Source organism: Mustela lutreola, chromosome X, assembly GCF_030435805.1.
Source record: "Mustela lutreola isolate mMusLut2 chromosome X, mMusLut2.pri, whole genome shotgun sequence".
Classification (NCBI taxonomy): Eukaryota; Metazoa; Chordata; class Mammalia; order Carnivora; family Mustelidae; genus Mustela; species Mustela lutreola.
Window position 1 is genome coordinate 82,829,348 of NC_081308.1, and position 14,308 is coordinate 82,843,655.

At 37.0% G+C, this 14,308-nt stretch overlaps 1 pseudogene; it reads left to right on the forward strand.

Annotated features, from left to right (window-relative positions):
- Positions 1-302: 302 nt before the first annotated feature.
- The window catches only part of LOC131821007 (melanoma-associated antigen D1-like), a 76,985-nt pseudogene continuing 62,979 nt past the window's right edge, over positions 303-14,308 (forward strand).

Sequence of the window (14,308 nt, forward strand, 5' to 3'; positions counted from 1 at the left end):
GTCACCACAATAAGTATATTCACCATGTACCACTTTATAATGTTATTATAATATTATTGGCTGTGTTCACTATGCTATACTTTTCATCTCTGTGACTTATTTTTTTTTTAAATAATAAGTGCTGCTGCCCCTCGGAACAATTTGTTACTTAAACTGTAACCCCTGGAGGATTTTACTAGTTGCCAAGCACATTTAGATATGGCCTTAAGAAATACATATACTGACAACAGGTCTTTGGGGAGAAGGATGATGTACGACCTTGAAGCTGGGCAGCTGGGGATGCCCGGCTCCCTCAGGGCGGAATGTTGCCCCTTCACAGAAGCCGGGCAGCCGTGAATGCCCAGCCTGCCCAGGGCGGAACACCACCTGCTTCAGGGAAGCCAAGCACCCGGGAATGCCCGGTCAGCTCAGTGTGGAAAGAAAACCGTCTGCTTCCCTTTTTCGTTATTGCTCCTTTCTCTTCCCAGAAGTCCTCGTTGTTAGTTAGATGAGTCTTTTGAATGTGCTTGGTTAACTATAAACTTTATCCTCCTTCTTGCTTGTCAGCAAGACAGGATTAACATTTGACCTTCATCAATCCTTCTGTTGGCTATTGTTTTCTATCCAATAAAAGTGAGATGGTGGAGTTGCTCATGGCAGCAGTCCTTTTTGACCGTTGTCCCCTGCTCCCAGTCTTTTGCAGCTGACTTGTTTGTGCCTAATTCCTCTCTCATCGCCGACTGGAAGTGGCAATAAGTTTGCACTTCTTTTTTTTTTTTTTTTTTTTTTTTAAGATTTTATTTATTTACTTGACAGAGAGAAATCACAAGTAGGCAGAGAGGCAGGCAGAGAGAGAGAGAGAGAGAGAGAGAGAGAGAGGAGGAAGCAGGCTCCCTGCTGAGCAGAGAGCCCGATGCGGGACTCGATCCCAGGACCCTGAGATCATGACCTGAGCCGAAGGCAGCGGCTTAACCACTGAGCCACCCAGGCGCCCCCAAGTTTGCACTTCTTAATCCTCTTTATCTACTTTGACCATTCCACCTCCCCTCTGACAATTACCAGTTTGCTCTCTGTAATTAAGAGTCAGATATTTGTTTTGTTTATTTATTTTCTTGTTTAGATTCAAATACAAGTGAAATCATATGTCTTTCTCTGATTTTTTTCACTTAGCTTTTGCCATCTAGATCCATCCATGTTGTTGCAAATGGCAAGCTTTCATTCTCTCTTTAAATGGTTAAGTGATATCTCATTATATATGTATATACATATATATATACACACATGTATGGATGAAGATATTATATATGTGCAAATATACACACATTAAATGTATGTATATAATTACATATATGTATGTAATTATATATATATAATATATGTATGTCATATATATATATCATATATATATATAAAATCTCTTCATCAATTCATCCATCAATGGACACTTAAGTTGCTTTTACGTCTTGGCTATTAGGAATAATGTTTCTAGGGGCTCCTGGGTGGCTCAGTGGGTTAAAGCCTCTGTTTTTGGCTCAGGTCATGGTCCTAGGGTCCTGGGATTGAGCCCCACATTGGGCTCTCTGCTCAGCAGTGAGCCTTCTTCCCTCTCTGCCTGCCTGTCTGCCTACTTCTGATCTCTCTCTGTCAAATAAATAAAATAAATAAATAAAATAAAATAAATAAAATCTTTAAAAAAAAGAATATTGTTTCTATGAACATAGGGGTACATATATATTTTCAAAATAATGTTTTCATTTTATTTGGAAAAAATACCAAGTAGTAGTCTTATTTTAACTTTTTATTTATATTAAGAAACTCTGCTGAGAGTACATTTTAAATATTCTTATATTTCTGATTGTTGTTTTAAGTTGGGAATATTGGGATGAGTGTTTCTCTAGTAATGTCATTATATCTTATATTTGGTTATCACAAAATGCAATACAGGGTGTCTGGGTGATACAGCTAGTCAAGTGTCAACATCTCTCTTTTGGCTCAGGTCATAATCTCATGTCAGATCAAACCCCCATCAGGCTCTAGCCTGAGTGTGTAATCTCTTTGAGATTCTCTCTCTCTCTCCCTTTGGTCCTCCTGCTCATGTTCTCTGTCTGTTTCCTTTTCTAAAATAAATAAATAAATATAAATAAATAAATCTAAAAGGAAATACAATGCTTTGGCATCTAACTCAGTAACAAAATAATCCATGCTTTATTGTGTCTTGAAAGAATGATATGGAAGTCCATTTTTTTTTATCATTTTTAAAATTTTCTATGGATGTTCACTGGTAATGAAAAGTTAGTAAAATATATGTATGGTGGCCCATGTTGCAATTTAAATGTGTTAGAATTATAACCATAAGTCACTGTGATTTGTAGTTAACTGAAGTGTGAAGCAATGAGGTCCCTATATCTTTGTTGTTGTTGTTATAATTACATTGGATGTAGCTAAGTTTGTAGTTGATCTAAGTTTTATTGATCTTTTCTATTGTCTTTTTAGTCTCTATTTCATTTATTTTTGCTCTGGTTTTTCTTATTTTCTTCCTTCTAATATCTGCAATTTTCAGTTATTCTTCTTTGTCTACATCCTTTAGATGTAAATTGAAGTTATTTGAGATATCTTTTTATTCTTGAGATAGGCCTGTATTGCTTTTTACTTTCCTCTTATAACTGATTTTGCTACATCCCATATATTTTGGTATGTTATATTTCTGTTTTCTTTTGTCTCTTGGTATTTTAATTTTTTTTTCTTTGAAATTTTCCATGACCCAGTAATTACTCAGTAACATGTTTAATCTCTGCATACTTTTAGTTTTCCCAGTTTTCTTCTAGTAATTGATTTCTGGTTTTATACTATTGTAGTTGGAAAGGGTGCTTAACATGATTTCAGTCTTCTTGAATTCATTGAAACTTGTTTTGTGTCCTAACATGTGATCTGTCTTGGAGAATACTTCATGTTCATTTGAGACGAAAGTATATTCTGCTCTTTTGGATAGACTATACTGTATGTCTCTGTTAAGTCCATCTGGTTTAATATGTTGTTTGAAGCCAATATTTCCTCACTGATTTTTTGTCTGGATGATAAATAAATTCATATAAGTGTGGTTAAAGCATGTCATTATTATTGTATTGCTATCAATTTCTCTCTTAATGTCTGTTAATATTTACTTTATATTTAGGTGCTTCTTTGTTGGGTACACAAATATTTACAAATGTTATATCTTCTTGTGGCACTAATCCTTTCATCATTATGTGGTACCATTTTGTCTCTTGCTACAGTCTTTTATTAAAGCATATGAGTATGGCTACACCAGCTTCTTTTTTCATTTCCACAGAGTATCTTTTGCCATCCCTTCACTTTCAGTCTGTGTGTGTCTTTACTTGTGAAGTAAGTCCCTTGTAGGCAATATATAAATGAGTCTTTAAAAAAAAAAATTAGCTACTCTATGTCTGGTTTAGTAATGATAAACTATTTTACCTTTTGCATGTCTAGAAAACTCTATGTCTCCTTCAATTCTGAAAGGTAGCCTTGCTAGGTGGAGTATTCTTGGTTGGAAGTTTTTTTTTTTTTTTCCTTTTATCTCTTTGAATATGTCATGCCATCATCTTCTGGCCTGCAAAGTTTCTGCTGAAAAATCTACTGATAACATTATGGGGTTTCCCTTGGGTGTAACAGTTTGTTGTGCTCTTGCTACTTGTAAGATTCTATACCTTTAAACTTTGACATTTTAATTACATGTGTTTGGGCTGGTTGGTTTTTTGTTTGTTTGTTTTTGTTTTTTTAACTTTCTGTACTTCCTGGGCCTGGATGTCTGTTTCCTTTCCTACCCTAGGGACAATTTGAGCCATTATTTCCTCAAATAATTTTTCTACTCTTTTATCTCTTCTCCCTCTGAGTTGCCTATAAAACAAATGTTATTCTGTTTGATTTGTCCTATAGGCCCCTTAAGTTAAGTTCATTGTTTTTTAAATTTTATTTTATTTAAACTCAAGTTACTTAACATACAATGTAGTATTGGTTTCAGAAGTAAAATTTAGTGATTCATCAGTTATGCATACTACCCAGTGCTCATCACAAGTGCCCTTCTTAATGCCCTTCACCCATTCAGCCCATCACACCACTGACCCCCCCTCCAGCAGTTTATTCTTTATAGTTAAGAGACGTTTATTGTTTGCTTCCCTCTGTTTTTAACTTACTTCATTTTTCCTTCTTTTCCCCTATTTTCATCTATTTTGATTTTTAAATTCTGCATATGACTAAAATCATATAGTATTTGTCTTTCTGTGACTGACTTCTTTCTTTTAGCACAATACACTCTTGTTCTATACATGTCATTGCAAATGTCAAGATTTCAATATTTTTGACTGTTGAGTAATACTCGTGTGTGTGTGTGTGTGTGTCCCATTTTTTTATTCATTCATCGGTTGATGGATGTTTGGGGTCTTTCCATAATTTAGGCATTATTGATAGTGTTGCTATAAACATAAGATTGCAGGGGCATCTGGGTGGCTCAGCAGGTTAAGCCTCTGCCTTCAGCTTAGTGTCCTGGGATTGAGCCCCACATTGGGCTCTCTGCTCAGTGGGGAGCCTACTTCCCCTTCCCTCTCTCTGCCTGCCTCCCTGCCTACTTGTGATCTCTGTCAAATAAATAAATAAAAATTAAAAAAATGAAACAAACATAAGATTGCATATGCCCCTTATAATCAGAATTTTTTATCCTTTGGATAAATACCTAGTACTGCAGTTGCTGGGCCATACAGTATTTTTACCATTTTTAAATTGTTGAGGAATCTCCATAATATTTTCCACAGTAGCTGCACCAGTTTGCATTCCAACCAACAGTTCAAGAGGATTCCCCCTTCTGTGCATCTTTGCAACATCTGTTGTTTCCTGTGTTGTTAATTTTAGCCATTCTGACAGGTGTGAGGTGGTATCTCATTGTGGTTTTGATTTGTGTTTCCCTGATGATGACTGATGTTTAGCATTTTTTCATGTGTCTGTTGGCCATTTGTATATCTTGTTTTTTTTTAAGATTTTATTTATTTATTTGACAGACAGAGATCACAAGTAGGCAGAAAGGCAGGCAGAGAAAGAGAGAGAGGAGGAAGCAGGTTCCCTGCTGAGCAGAGACCCTGAAACGGGGTTCGATCCCAGGACCCTGGGATCATGACCTGAGCCGAAGGCAGAGACTTTAAGGTCTCTGGCTTTGAAATCAAGATAATTCTGGCCTTGTAGAATGAGTTTGGAATTTTTCCTTACATTTCTATTTTTTGGAACTGTTTGAGGAAAAATAGGTTTTAATTCTTTTTAAAATGTTTGGTAAAATTCTCCTGGGAAGTTATCTGATTCTAGACTCTGGTTTGTTGGGGATTTTTGATGATTCATTCAATTATTTTGTTGGTTATTGGTCTGTTCATATTTTCTATTTCTTTCTGTTTCAGTTTTGGTTTTTAGGAATTTATCCATTTCTTCCAGATTGTCCAGTTTGGTGACATGTAATTGGACATAATTATCTTATATTTGTTTATGTATTGTGGTGCTGGTTGTTATTTCACCATTTCCATTCATGATTTTATTTATTTGGGTCCTTTCTCTTTTCTTTTTGATAAGCTGGCTAGGAGTTTATCAATTTTGTCAATTCTTTCAAATAACCAGTTCCTACTTTCATTGATCTGTTTTTACTGTTGTTGTTGTTTATTTCTGCTTTACTCTTAAATATTTCCCTTCTTATCCTGGTTTTAGGCTTTATTTTCTGTTCTTTTTCTAGCTGTTCTAGTTGTAAGCTTAGATCGTGTATTTGAGACTTGTTTTTTGAGGAAGGCCTGTATTGCCATATACATCCCTCTTATGACTGCCTTTTCAGCATCCCAAAGGTTTTAGACTGTCATGTATTCATTTTCATTTCTTTCCATGTAGCTTTTGATTTTCCCTTAATTTCCTGGTTTGCCCATTCATTGTTTAGTAGGATGTTCTTTAACTTCCATGTATTTGTGTTATTTCCAATTTTTTTCTTGTTAGTTGAGACAAGTTTCATCAAATTGTGGTATAAAATATGGTTGATATGATATCAGTGTTTTTGTACTGCTTGAGGCCCCATTTATGATGCAGTCTGTGGTCTTTTCTGGAGAATGTTTCAAGTGTACTAGAAAATAATGTGTATTCTGCTGTTTTAGGGTGAAATGTTTTGAATATATCTGTTGAGTCCATCTGCTCCAGTGTGTCATTCAAAGCCATTGTTTCCTTGTTAATCTTCTGCTTAGATGATTTGTCCATTGCTGAATGGGATATTAAAGTCCCTAATATTATTGTATTATTAATCAATGAGTTTCTTTGTTTGTTATTAATTGATTTGTGTGTTTGGCTTCTCCTATGGTTGGGACATAAATACTTGCAATTTTAGTACTTGTTGGATAGAGCCCCTTATTATCATATTGTCTTTCTTCATCTCTTATTACAGTCTTTGGTTTAAAATCTAGTTTATCTGTTGTAAGTATGGGTACTCCAGCATTCTTTTGATGTCCATTAGCATGACAAATTATTCTCCACCCTCTCATTTTCAGTCTGGAGGTGTTTGGGGTCTAAAATTAATATCTTTTAAGCTGCACGCCAATGGGTCTTGGGGTTTTTTTGTTGTTGTTGTTGTTTGTTTGTTTGTTTATCTCTTTTGATATCCTAGGTCTCTTGACTGGGAATTTTAGCCCATTTACATTCAGAGTAATTACTGAAAGATATTAATTTGCTGCCATTGTATTACCTATAAAGTTGTGTTCCTGTAGATTGTCTCTGCTTCTTTCTAGTTTTTGATGTTTTTAATCTCTTTCCTATCCAAAGGGTATCCTTTAACATTTCTTGAAGAACTGTTTCACTGTTTGCAAACTCCTTTAGTTTTTGAATGACTTGGCAACTCTGTATCTCCTTCTCTTCTGAATGGAAGCTTTGCTGGATAAAATATTCTTGACTGCATGTTTTTCTCATTTAACACATTGAATATATCCTGCCACTCTCTTCTGGCCTTCCATGTTTCTCTGAACAAGTCTGCTGCTAACCTTATGTATCTACCCTTATAGCTTAAGGTCCTTTTATCTCTAGCTGCTTTGAGAATCCTCTTTATTTTTGTATTTGGCAAGTTCTGCTATGATGTGTCTAGGTGTTGACCTGTTTTTCTTGATTTTGAAGGTAGTTTTCTGTGCCTCTTTGACTTAAATGTCTCTTTCCTTCTCCAAATTAGGTAAGTTCTCAGCTATAATTTGGCCAAATAAACCTTTGCCCTTTTTTCCCACTCATCTTCTTCTGGGATTCCTACAATACAGATATGATTGCACTATATGTGATAGCTGTGATCCCTAAGCCTACCTTCATGAACTAACAGTTTTTTTTTAACCTCTTCTTTTAATCTTCATTATTTTCCATAAATTTATGTTCTACATCACCAATCTCCTGTCTACTTCTTCTATCCTCATTGTGATTAAATTCCATCATTTTTGTGGGTGCCCGGGTGGCTCAGTGGGTTAAGGCTTCTGCCTTCAGCTCGGGTCATGATCCCAGGGTCCTGGGATTGAACCCCATACCAGGTTCTCTGCTCAGCAGGGAGCCTGCTTCACCCTCTCTCTCTGCCTGCCTGTCTGCCTACTTGTGATCTCTCTTTCTCTGTCAAATAAATAAATAAAATCTTTTTAAAAATTCCATCATTTTTGCATTTCAGTTATGGCTTTTTTTTTAACCTGACAAGTTTTTAGGTCTTTTATCTCTGCAGCAAGGATTTATCTGGTGTCTTCTATGCTTCTTTCAAGTCTTCCTAGTATTCTTATGTCTGTTGTTCTAAATTATTGTTCAGAACTATTGTATATCTATTTTGAAAAAATCCCTGGCTGTGATTTCTTCTTCATCTTTCTTTTGAAGTGAATTCCTCTGTATTGTCACTAGGTTTCTTTCCTGTTTCTAAGAATGATGTTATGTTAAGAAGAAGTCATACAGGGGCGCCTGAGTGGCTCAGTGGGTTAAGCCTTTGCCTTCGGCTCAGGTCATGATCCCAGGTGCTGGGATCGAGTCCCGCATCGGGCTCCCTGCTCAGCCAGGAGCCTACTTCCTCTCTTTCTGCCTGACTCTCTGCCTACTTGTGATCTCTGTCTGTCAAATAAATAAATAAAATCTTTAAAAAAAAAGAATTAAAAAAAAAAGAAAAAAAAAAAAAAGAAGTTATACACTATCCAGAACCTGGTTCTTCAAGAAGTATTTTAGGTGCATGCTGTGTGTACTCTGCTGTTGCATTTTGGCTGGTCTTTCTACAGTCCTCTGCAGAGTTCCTCCTTGCTTATGGTGGGAGTGTTTGGAAATTTAACTAGTTCTGCTTTGATTTGTTTGTTAAAATAAGCCTTCTGAAGAAAAAAAAAAAAGAAAGAAATAGCTTGATTCAAAAATAAAAAAGAAAGAAAGAAAAGGAACAATAACCACAAAATAAACTAAAAAAATCTATAAGCCTGATTCTAAAGGGGGAAAAAAAGAAGCCTGTTACAAAAAGAGAAAGTGTGCACAAACGAGAGAGAGAAACAAGCAAAAATATTGAACAAAGAAAAAAATATAAGATTGATTCCAAAAAGAAGAAAAAGGAAAGAAAGAAAAGAAAAAGAAGAAAAAAGAAAACCTGGTCTTATTTCTAACAGAATGGAAGCTGACATTTTAGAGCACTATATAATCATTAGATTTCATGCATGTATGGTGACTGTGCTGGTCTTCTGGAGGAGAGGACGACTGTGCTGACTCACAGTCATATCTGCCTTTTAAACCCTACACTTGTACAGCATGGGGTGGCAGGGTTTCATATAAGTGGATCCCACCTCCCCTGGGGGCCCTGTGTTTCTCACTGACGTCTGACCATGTTGGTGGTTAGACGGAAAGTAGCACCACCCCAATCTCTTGTCCCTGCACAGGGGATTTCATGTCTCCCACTGTTTAAGAAGTCCTTGCAGAAAAGTTGAGAAAGAAAACAACAACAACAAAAAACTCTAATCTTGTGTCCCAGGACTCTGTCAGATTCCTGCCCTGACACCATCTGTTCCCCAGAGCCATTGCTATGCCCAGCACCACAGTTTTATTGCCTTTTGTCTCTGGCATGCAGCTCAGGTTCAAAACTCCAAATCTCAAAGGACCTGGAATGGTGAGGACACTCTCCACTCCCTCAGAGAAGAGCCTCATAGTGCTGCACCCAACACTGCTCTGTCCAAGAAAAACAGTTATAAGCCTGCCTTGGTGCTCAGAGTCTGCCATGAAACACAACAAAAAGCAGCAACCAGGTTATCTGTTCTCTGCCTGCACCTCAGTCCCTTGCTGATAAATGGCCACTCACTGGCACCAGCAGAGTCTTTTATGATTGGAGAGACAATATAAGCTCTTTCAAGTGTAATCCAGGAAGGGAAAGACTCTCCCAGTGAGATGCAGGGGATTCCCTATACCATGCTGTCTTCTCCTAGGCCTGTGCCCTCCTTCTTCCCAGGAGCACACACCATGACTCAACTCCAACAAAAGTTATCTACTTCCAAAACTGAGAATTTAAGTACCACACAGCTTATAAACACTTGTGATATGTAGTTCCTCTTGACTCCTCAGTCAAGAGGTTTTGGGGAAGTGTTTTTCTTGAACAAACATAATACATTATTCTCCTTTACTTTCTCTCTTTCTCTCTCTTTTCACTCTCCACAGAAAGAACTCCTTCTACACTGTGGCACTGTGGCTTTTCCCTCCCCCAGTTCACATCTATGTGCTTTGTTTTTGCCATGTTCTCTCACTCAGAACATTCAGATCATTCTCCTAATCCTCAGATGAATTCCCTAAGTGGTCCAAATATTTCATATTAATCTAGTTGTGTTTGAAGGATGAAAAACTCCCAGGGTCCCCTTAGTATTCCACTACCTCCTAAGTCAAATTCATTTTTTTAAAATTTATTTATTTATTATTTTTCAGCTCTGTCTTGGTGTTTCATTTCTTTCTTTTCCAGCTTCTTGATCCATTCTTCGGTTTTATCCAGTCTTCTGTTGAACCCTTCTAGTATATATTTCAGTTTAGTTATTGCATTCTTTAAGTACCCCCCCCCCCGAGCTTTTATCTTGTTCTTTCATTTGGAACATATTTCTGTTTCCTTCTATTTTCTTTTCTTCTTTCTTTCTTTCTTTCTTTCTTTCTTTTTTTCCTTGACTCTCTGTGCTTGAGCCTATGTATTGGGTGAAATAGCTACTGTTCTCAATCTTGAAGGACTGGCCTTGTGTAGGTGATGAAACTTCTCATTCAACCTTGTACTAACACTTGGATGTCTTTCAAACCTTTGCAATTGCCTAAACTGCCTGATTTATTATTGATAAGTTCTTATGGTTAAGGGTGTGCCAAGACCTGTAAGTATCCCAAGGGAAGAAATCTTATTTAACACCTAGTTTCAGGCTGATTTGAAGCCATACCCTCAGGTAACACCTTTTAAAGTATGAAATTATATACAGTCCTATAAGGCCACAATCATAATTCCTGCTGGGCTCCAGACCAGGAGATCTGGATGTGTCCCCTGTTTGATAGTTTCAAAAATTGGGTCTTCAGAGGAGTGTAAAAGCTCCTTTCTGGGAGGTCTTGTTGAGCTGTGGAAAGGCCAAAGAGATGCAAGGACAGTGTATTTCTGCTTATGTACCCTGAAAGCACCTCCTTCACTTCTAGATCCATGGGAAATCTATAGTCTGTTCTCGGGCTGAAGCTCAAGCCAAGTAATGAGGCATTTTTCATAGGAAAACTGAGGTTTTTTAAAATTTTCTGTATGTGCAGTGCCCTGGTGGGGGAAAGTGGCTTGCCAAGAAATTTCTTTCTGTTTGTGACATTCCTGCGGAGCTCAGAAATGCCAGCCTCTTTGGTCACCAAGACCAGGAGATCAAGGAGTATCCCTTTGTGTGGATTGTGTGTGATTACTGGTTTTAGCTGGGCAGCTGAAGAGTGTGGAGGATGGGACATCCTCGGTAGCTTCAGAAAAGCAGTGGGAAAAAGTTTCCACTGTGCATGTCTACATGCTTCATGAATTCAGCAGGAAAGTCCCTTGTGTGTGGATGCACAGGAGAGTGCTGCCACCACTCCCATTTACCAACACCGTTCAGGGAGTGGGAAACTATATAAATGCTCTCAGTATCTGTCTTCAGCAAGTAAGCAGGATAGTGCTGTGAACACTCACCTTTGCCTGTTTTAGCAAGGTGGGAGGAGGAGGAAGCTGTGTCAAAACCCACCTGTTCTAGCAGCGTAGGTGGGCAATGCAAAAGTGCTGTCTTCCAGTGTTTTCATCTCTTGGGAGAGTTTCAACTGAACCCTGACCCTCTAGCAAATCTTTTTAGATTAGCACACAAATTTTCTTCATATATAGTCTAAGTGCTTTTAAAAATTGCATGGTATTTCCTTGTTTTGCTGGGTCTTATGAAGAGTCTTACTGCACACAAGCTCTTTTAAAAAAGGAACCTGTTTTCTATAAAACTTCAAGTCCCTTGTACATCAGCCCTATTGGGTTTTTCTAAGCCAATCATTTTAAGGTCTTGCCCCTTAGGTTCAGATCCCAGGAGTTGGGATGCCTAATGTGGGACACCAACCCAATGCTCCTCCAGGAGAAGTACCAGGCTGATGATATCCCTGCCTATTGTGTGGTACTGTATTAAGGGTGAGGTTTTTTGGCAAGACCATATCTGCCTCTCGTACTCCTGTTACAATTATATGTATCTAATCCATTATGGAAAAATATGTATCTAATCCATTATGGAAAAATATATGAGTATGGAGGTTCCTCAAAAAATTAAGAATAGAATTTTTCTTCTTGAAATCTATCTGAAGGAAGCAAAGACCCTATGTTGAAGAGATAGCTGCACCCCCATGTTCATAGCAACATTATTTACAATAGCTAAGATATGGAAACAACTTAAGTGTCCATTGAGAGATAAATGGTTAAAGGTGTGTGTGTGTGTGTGTGTGTGTGTGTGTGTGTTGCCCATGTACCCATGTTTGTATATTATTCAGCCATAAAAAAGAAAAAAAAATTGTTGCCATTTACAACAACATGGATGTACCATGTGGAATCATGCTAAGTGAAATAAGTCAGACAGAGAAAGATATATACTGTATGATCTCACTTATATGTGGAATCTACAAAACAAAAATGAAAACAGCAACCACAACAACAAAAACAAAACCAAAAACAGAACAAAACAAAAGCAAGAAAAGAGATCAGATTTTTGTTTGCCAGTAGCAAAAGGGAGAAGTAGGAGTAATTTGAGGAAGGTAGTCAAAAGGTATAAACTTACAGTTATAAGATAGTTAAGTACTTGAGATATAACATATAACATGATGATTATAGTTAACAGTGCTCTATGGTATATTGGAAAGTTGTTAAGAGTGTAAATCTTAAGTGTTTTAAAACAAGAAAAGCAATCTTTTCCTTTTTAAAAAAATCTATATGAGATGGTGGATTTTAACTAAATTACTCTGGTAATAATTTCATAATATTTGTAAGTCAAATCATTATGCTGTGTATCTTTATTTTTCAGGATTGTATTTATTTATTTGACAGAGAGAGAGAGAGAATGAGAGAGGGAACACAAACAGGGGGAGTGGGAGTGGGAGAAGCAGGCTTCCCTGTGAGCATGGAGCCCCACATGGGGCTTGATACCAGGACCCTGGGATCATGACCTGAGCTGAAGGTGGACACTTAACTTCTGAGCCTCCCAGGGGCCCCTATGCTGTATATCTTAAACTCGTACAGTTCCATATGTCAGTTTTATCTCAATAAAACTGGAGAAAAAAACACATGTATTTGCATACTAATGGATATATAATGCATAAAAACATTAAAGCTTATAGGGTATGCAAAAATTATTCTCCAAATATTTATTAAATTTCAATGTTTAGGGACAAGTATGTAGAGAATTAGAAGAGTATAGTATTTTCCCTTCAAATTCTATCATTTTTCCTTAAAATTCTATCTATGTAATTAATTCTCTGAGCTCCTTAGTCCAGAAATTCAAAGAGGGAAATATGTGTGCAAAATTCACATACAAAGTATATAGCAAAAAAGATATAGTTTCATATGATGTTAGGCCATCCTCATTGATGCTGGCACTTTAAGTTAGTTCTACTTTTTGCTATAATTTTCCTTAGCTCTCTCTCGAAAAGAAAAAAAAAATCTTGTTAAGACCTGCTCCAAACAGATATATGAGTAGCACACAATTTCCCTTTGGCAAAAGCGTCCCTCTATCTGAACAACTCTGAGGCCTAGACCTCTCAGTGACACATCCGTATTCCCATGGCAGTCTTCCCCTACCCACCACTGCTTCTACCTTGTACTTGTCATATCTTTGTTTTTTTTCCTTGAAACTCTGGATCCTGTACCTCATTCCCTCAAAGGGAAATTCTCTGTGCTTTCCAAGAAGGCTGATAATCTAATTAACTACCATGCACTGTGACTTGGAAGAAGTAAGCACATCAGAAGAATTTTAACAGTGTTTTTTGTTGTTGTTGTTGTTGTTGTTGTTGTTTGTTTGTCTGTTTTTTGTTTTGTTTTGTTTTGTTTTTAAGCAAATGTCCCAGCTCGTGTTGCCTAAATGCAAGTGTTAGGATGCTGAGAATTTCAGAGAAGGAAGGAAGAAAAAACAAAATTCAAAAGGGAAGATATATGTGTGTAGGGGGAAATGATATTGCTCCAAAATCTTACTAAACCTGGCAGCTTCCCATTCAGCTTACTAAGTGTTAGCCTTGGACACAAAAGATATGACTAAAGTAATACCTATATCTAGTGCTGGAAGAAAAGCCAGCAGAGAAGAACTAGGACAAAGGCTTCAAAGAACTAAGTGAGGTCAATGGTCTAATCATTGAGACTGATGTCTAACTAACCCTGAAAAGAAGAAAATTTAGGAGATACTATTTTTATTTGTTTTTTATTTTTAAATTCTTTATTGAAATTCATTGTAGTTAACATACTATATAATTAGTTTCAGGGATAGAATTTAGTGATTCATTATTTTTGATGAATGATGTGATTCATCATCATTATAACACCCAGTGCTCATTATATCAAGTGCCTTCCTTAATGACCATCACTCAGTTACTCCTTCTTCTCACCCACCTTACCTCTAGCAACCCTTAATTTGTTTCGTAGGGATCAGCATCTCTTATGGTTTGCTCCTTCTCTATTTTCATCTTTCTTTTTTTTTAAAGATTTTATTTATTTATTTGACAGAGAGATAGAGAGAGAGCACAAGTAGGCTGAGTGTCAGGCAGAGAGAGAGAGAGAGAAGCAAACTCTCTGCTGAGTAGGGAACCAGACGCAGGGCTCGAT